The sequence below is a fragment of the Monopterus albus genome, unplaced genomic scaffold (genome assembly GCF_001952655.1).
Source record: "Monopterus albus unplaced genomic scaffold, M_albus_1.0 scaffold305.1, whole genome shotgun sequence".
NCBI lineage: Eukaryota > Metazoa > Chordata > Actinopteri > Synbranchiformes > Synbranchidae > Monopterus > Monopterus albus.
The window spans coordinates 254454-261973 of record NW_018128185.1 but is presented as its reverse complement, the minus strand read 5'-3'; positions in this window follow the sequence as shown (position 1 = coordinate 261973).

The following is a 7520-nucleotide window of genomic DNA, read 5'->3' as shown; positions in this document are numbered from 1 at the left end:
AGATCAAAATGTATTTAAAGTACTTTTCTTGTGAACTTTGCTGTAATTACTACAGTATTAAAGCAAGATGTAGAATGGTAGACTATTTTTTTTTCCTTACTTTATACTGTCTGACATGTGCACATCCAGTACAGATATATGTTGATGCAGTATGCTCACTTAAATCACTGGTGTATTTCTTGTGCTGCCATGTTGTCACCCCACAGGCCTCAGCACCTCTGACCAGCATCTCCCATTTCTCATTCTTTCTCCTTTGTCATCCTTTCTTCCATCTACAGTATTATACACTCACATCTAGAGCTTAAGCTCATCTGTCCTTATTTTAGTGTTACTAGTTTTGGAAGTTCATGAATTTTCTCGTTAACTTTCCCAAGCTGATTTGTGAAAATCCTGATATAAGGGGGTTTCATTTGGAACCAAAAGAGCTACAAGATAACTCAAATGCTTTTAACAGTAGGGTCCAAACCAAGGATACAGAAGCAAAAGTAATGCATGTAAAAAGGAAAAAAAAATTACTTACCTTTGTGATACACTATATCAATTTCATTTCTTCTGAAATCCAAACTAAATAAAATCAGTCTAGCAACAATGCACAGCTCTGTAGCTGATAATTTACAACTTCACAGGTCAAAGGCACTGGATGGTTCATTATCCCTTTCAGTAACCCCTAACTCCTTTTAGTATCTAAATATTAGCTGTAATCACTTTTTGGCAAAGAGAAAATTACATCCTACTGGTTATACTGGCCCTTTAGAGGTTGGCTATTTAAAGGACTAAATGTTTCTTTAACACAGGTGCAAAGTGGACCATTTTCTTTTTTATATACGTAGTCCACATCTGTAGAGTTTGTGGATAGTTTCCAACAGCAACAGGTTATATGAAATACACATAGTACATAGATAAACCTTATGTGGCTGACTTTAAACATGGTTAAATATTTTGCCCCTGAACCTGGGTTGGTGATAAAATATTTGAATTGTTCCTTACAGTTTCCTCAAGTTTTATAAAGACACACCTCCATACTATCACAGGGATACATCATGTTTATTTTTGCATTTTATTATAGGCTTATCCCACCAAGGGAAGAGTATGTGCAGATAAACTGGGCAAACAGGCTGCACACGTTTCATCTGGTCTACCGTTTGTCTGCTAGAAACTGTCACTTTTTGGTACAACACCAACTATTTTAATACTTCTGAAAAGCACTGCAGGAGCATTGTAATGGGCAGACATACTTAATTCATTGAGTTTTGCAAAACAGTATTCTGTGTAAGCTACAGTATTTTAAAGCGTGCAGTGAAGTTTGATGGCTTTAAATCTATAAACACCCCTATCACTTTCATTTATGCTATTCCTGCCAACATAACAGTGTAAAAATACTGTCCCATGACAACTGGCACTCAGTAATAATAATAATAATAATACTATTAGTGGAGAATTTCACCATGGTTAAGGTCACTAGAATCAATTAGCATTTTGAGGTGATAGGAGACCATGCAGGCAATTACTATCAACTCAAAATTTCATAGAAAGAAGATTCTAACTGGGTATTATTAAATAATCTCTAACCCCACATGCCTGATTCCCAATTATCTTAACAATGAAGAAATTAAGATTTTCATTATCCACTAAATGATCATTATAATCAACTTAAAATAACACAGGATAATTACGCCATAGTGCTATTTTTCCTGAACCCATTTTGAGAATGAAAGATAAAAAGTATTTGGAAATTACCAAGTGTGTCTGTTTGGAGTGGGGGAAGACTGGAGTGCTCATTTTGCAGCCTCACAGCTCCAGACCATTGTGTCAGTGGAATTTTACATACAGTATTATAGTATCCCATATTATATATTAGATTGTAATATTCCACAAAATTAAACCTCTGCATTACTTAGTGGAATTACCTGGTTTGTGTGTCATGTCTTCTGCAAACTTGGGCACATGCTCTGATATCCTGACAAGGGCTCACTGAATGTGACTGTGGTTTTGAAGCTTGTATTGGGAATGCTCTTACTTGTTCAGTCAATGCAATTTTAACACTATGCAATGCAGAAATGTTTTATGATTAAAATGTTTGCATATCTGAAATCTGTTTTAGCAGCTTATCAGGCAATTTTTCTAATTTAAGGGCAGTGTAAACAAGCAACCTTGAAATATTGTTATCAGCTTTTAAGTTGAAATGACAAACTTATTGGCAAAAAGCGGCTTGTTTTCACATCTAGCAGATTCAGAGCAACATTAGCATTCATTGCTGACCATGTAGTGTACAGTTTTTAAAGCTTTTTCAGTACTTAAAGCTGCCTGTTGCAGCTGAAAACATTGTCAATGAGAGCAGTGACAGTGAACCACAACAGTAAAGTTGTGGGTCAGACAGCTGCACACTGAGCTGGAAGACAATTTAGACAATTTAGAGCTGAGAATAACTGCAGTCAAATGATATTTCTCTGTGGGTCAATTACTACAAGCAACACTTTACATATAGTCATGTAGGCTAATACTTTAAAACAACTATAGCCACAAGATATTGTAAAAGTAGTGCAGTAAAATAACGTTTCATATACTGGAAATATTCGATTTGCTGCAAATTTCTGTCCCTAAAATACTTGTTACTATCTGTAGTAGTGTTTCAGTTTATATTTCAGTGTCATATCATTATCATTATATTTATAGACAAAACTTTCTCTATTAAGACTGTAAACTTGTTGATTCCAGGGTCGAGATACCTTCCACCTGTTCTGGGTGTCAGATTCTTCATCCAGCATTTCTTCCAAGACAGTGAAGAGAGCAGGACATGGCCCAAGGCCACGCAGGTGTCTTTCTGCCAACACAGCAGATACAGAGCAACTGACAGGCCATTTCACAGAAATCCAAAGTCACAGTGTTTATAAGATGGAGGTGCAGGTGCAGATCGCAGAAAAGTCTGAATAACCAGACAGGATAACAATTCAACTTTTAGATTTGAAATAACATAAAGTCCTGACATTTACAGGCCTAAATATATGAGTAACAAGCGATGTGGTGAGCCAACAAAGCAATTTAATGATGTGTTTGCTCATTCTCTCAACGTGACCTACAGTAATGAGCTGCAGTCAGCTGTATCTGTGTGTTACATATGACACAGTCCACAAATTCATACACCCATTCACATGTACATTTAAAGAGTTTTAGAAATTTGAATTAAAAATTAAAATAATTTTGAAAAATTCTCACAATTTCTTTTTTCTCTACAACCTGTGTTCATGACCACAATACAGATGCTGATATATGAATACTGTATTTCCTAACTGCGATGGATTGGCGACCTGTCCAGGGTGTACCCCGCCTTCGCCCGATTGCTGGCCGGGATTGGCTCCGGCCCCCCCTGTGACCCCGCTCAGGGATTAAGCGGTAGAAAATGAATGAATGAATGAATGTATTTCCTAATATATATGTTTTTGCGAATTATGTACATACTTGTGTCATGTCAGGGTGTATATTCTGTTCTTGCTGTGTCGTGCCCCACCTGTGTGTGCCTTAGTTATGTTTGTGATTTCTCATAAAGCTCACAATTTGTGTCATTAATCACAACTCAAACTCAAAAGTACTGTATGTAGCACAATGTTGTAATGTCGCTGCAGTGTCCCAGGTTCACCACATGGTGGTGATGTTCAGACAGGTTTTTAATCAACCCAGTCAGAGGCACTGCAAAAAAGGAAAAGGTGAAGGACAGCTGTAAAATGTGATTATTTTATGTCTGTCACTGTGGTTATATGGATGTTTTAAATTCAGTTAACATAGTTTCAGTACAAGCACATAGGCTTAGGATCATTAAAATGAATACAGGCTCACTCCACTAAAGTTATGTTCAAATTACCTGCCAAAGTGACTCAAATTTGATTTTTTCCCCCCTCCAAGAGACTCAGATTTGATCTTTTCACAAATGTGTGAACAAACTTTGATTAAATCAGAATCTGGTCCACTTCCATATGTGGCTCTAGATGCAATTCCTATCAGATAGTTCACCATGCGACTGCTGTCAGAAAGGTCAGATCAGAGTTCATGTGTTTTTTTTAATGTCTCACTCCCCTCAGCATCTGCATATTGCCTGTTGTCATTTAATGTTGGCCCCTCAGAGACTGGCAAAACTAAACATGAAGGAGAACAACAACAGCGATGGGGGTCAGTGGGGAGACGGGGATGTTGCATAATTGTTGGACATTTATGGAGACACTTCTGATCAAGCCAAGTTGGAAGGAACATTCTGTACCAAGTGGTTTTTGAGGTAACTGTGTGATTTGACCATTGTTGTTATTCTTGTAAGTACATGACTCACATTTCAGTTAAATTTGTGCACATGTGGTGGTTTAGGACATCAATGGTGTTCACACTGGAGCTGGATACATGTCACTTACACAAATGTGAACCATGAACACAAAAAGACAGGACCTGACAGAAAAGATCAGAACTGAGCATTAAGACCTGTAATATAGTAGGCATTTTTTTATTATGACCCCAGAAACAATTAACACCATCAAAATTTTAAAAGTTTAGTAAAATCTATGGTGAAGGAGTTTGATAAAAAACAAAAAGAAGAAAAGAATTTGGTCTATGTGTCATGACAAATGGATGGATTTGTGCATCAGTGGTTTGTATCTTCACCTCATTTTGTTGTGCTCAGCTTTCAAAACTGCTGGCTGCCAGATGCCAGCATCTGTCTTTTCATATCATACAACTCTATGCTTCACACCCATAAACTCTGGTTTTAGGGATGTGTCATTGGTTATGTCATCAGTCCTACCTACATCACAGCTGTCTTAAAAGAGTACAGATAGTCCTTCTTTAAAGTCTTGTGTAGTTGTAGTTCTCTCCAAGTTGGGAAAATGCCACAACTAACCAACATGTTCAGATTCATGTTTTATGGTCAGAAACCTGGAAATAAGATAAATGACCGATCTGCTATTTAGACCAAAGCCTTCCAAGAGTGTTACTGACAAGCTAATGGAGGCTATCTTTGGTCATTTGTTAACTAAATGCTGCAAATTGACAACTAAATTCGTTATAAAAGAATGTCTATACATAAATTTGAATCTGTGGTTCACTTTGTTCAAACGTGGACACGCTGGTTTGGTCAGTCATGTGTGCATGACTGCATCATGACTACTTGTATCACATTGGTTTGGGATGGTATTGTTCTTACCTGGACAAACACAGCAAACTAAAACAGTAAAGCTGCTGAGTTTAAAGAAGTCACTCCAAACACGCTTGAGTTCAGTTCTCCTTTAAACGCAAGATACATTACAATGAATCTTCTGTTTTTTGCAGTGCCATAAGGGCAGATTAAGGAGGCTTTATCCTTTTCCTCTCCCTCACCACCAATCAGAAACCCTTGCATGACCCCCGCTTGCTTGTCAATCGCTCCCCTTGGGCGATAGGTTAGAGCGAGACAAAAGAGGGAGGAGGAGAGTGAGAGAAAGGGAGAGGGGATAAAACAGGAGGGAGGGAGGCAGGGGTGGATAGAAATCACAGGGATGGGATGTTAGAGAGAGCAGAGCATGTAGAGTAGATTGTTGAGAGCCAATGTGCTGTCTAAAAGAGGGATGAATGAACGGGTCAGGGACGCCCCTGAGAATAAAGAGAGAGAAAGAGAAAGAAAGGAGGAGAGGAAGCCTAACAGTTAGAGAAAAGGGGTTAACATAAAGTAGGATGGAGTAAATACATGAGGCGACAGAACAGAGAGAAGTGAAAAGGAAACATGGAAAAGAGAAAACACAGTGTGTGAGACAAACTGCAAAGAGTATGAGGTGAAGTGTAAATGGGTAGCTGCCCAAAAAAGAGAGGTAGAAGTTAAAAAAGGAGGTGGCAGAGAGACGAAGAAGAGACAGGGAAGATGGAGAGATGGAGGAAAGGCAGCAGACAGGGGAAAGGGGAACGCAAACTTGTAGCAAGGTGAGAAAAAGATGGAGAGTACTACATAAACTCATAAAAGTACTACAGTCCCTACTTTAGTATTTATCCAAGGTCAGCAAAACAATGGCTGTGTTTACATGCACTTACCAGTAACCAGGTTACTGAGAGAAGCCAGGTCACAGCAGAAATCAGATAAGCATTTACATACACAGCTGTAACCAGGTTACCCCAGTATACATAAGCTTCTTGAAAGCAGAAAGACATTGTTCGGGACTGGACTGGAAAGTCTGACATCATTATGCGACTGCATCCTCCTATAAACAAAGATGTATGTGGTCAACCAAGCTCATATTTTGGTCTCTTTAGCAATGTTTTACCTGCACTTAGCATTAATAAGGTCTCTTCATCATAATGCTGGCTTTTTGTAGTTGCTTTGTCTGTGCTGCTGCTGCTTGCTATTTTGATAATTGTCTGTTTACGCTGGTGACAACTTCCTGTTTTTCTCCAGTCACATGCACATAAGCAACCTTGGAACTCGTCTTTTGCATATGCTGTCTTGTAGAAAGCTGATTATAGACCTGGTTACACAAATACATGGCAGAGAAATCCATGTTCTCCGGGAGAAATCTATCTTGGGGAATCCCCTACCCTGAATACAGAAACCAGGTTTCCCATTTACATGTTAGTTAAGAAATCATCTTACTAGAGAAATGTACTTACTTAAATGCATGTAAACACAATCAGTTATTTGGGGAGGGTTAGCAGACAAATGATGGCAGGTGCCTAATCAAAATCCCCATTTCAAAGTTTTCTTTTAATGAAATTTTAAATCCTTTCCTGGACAGTTTAATGACAAGCCTATGCTATGGTTGCCAGTTTGGTATGGCAAAATAAGGATCCCAGTCAGAAGCAGGGCTCAAACTGTTGCAAACTCAGAATGCTTCACTGTTGAAAGTGGGAACAAAATGCAGCACCACAGTTTGCCAGTTCATCCTACAACTGACCTAGATTCTGAAGATACAGTAACTGCTTTACCTGTCAATAAACATGGTGCATATCCTAGATCTAACTATACTGCTGTAGCTTTTTGATGGGCTTGCTTACATGAAGCAGGAGGAGGTTGAGTTGTGTGTTTGCATTAGGCCTAACATCCATTTTTTCCTTATCCAGGAAAGATACACAGATAAAGTTGCCATGTTGACATCAGGTGTAAAAGGGGTCTGTGAATAATAATGTGTGTATCATTTCAGCAGAGCTGAACGTGACAGGAGTTTCAGAGTGTAACTGTTTTACTGCAGACATGTAGGTTTTATTGTGTGTTTCTAAACCACAAACCCTCACGAGCAAAACATGATAAAAGAAATCATGAAAATACAGTGCAGTGAGCTATGAAACATTAATACCCTCCGAACTAAACCAGCAGTCAACAGGAACCAGATTTATCTCCCCTCTTCACTCAAGGAGAGACGCAGCTGGGTGTAGCGTCCGCTTCATCTGGGCCTCCGACACATTCATGTCAATGGTTTTAACACTACTCAAGACTGCATGCAGTTCATATCATGGCAGTGTGGAAGCTCAGACACTCTGAGATAATGGAATCCACCAGAAGTCAAAGAGTTCCTTATTGACTC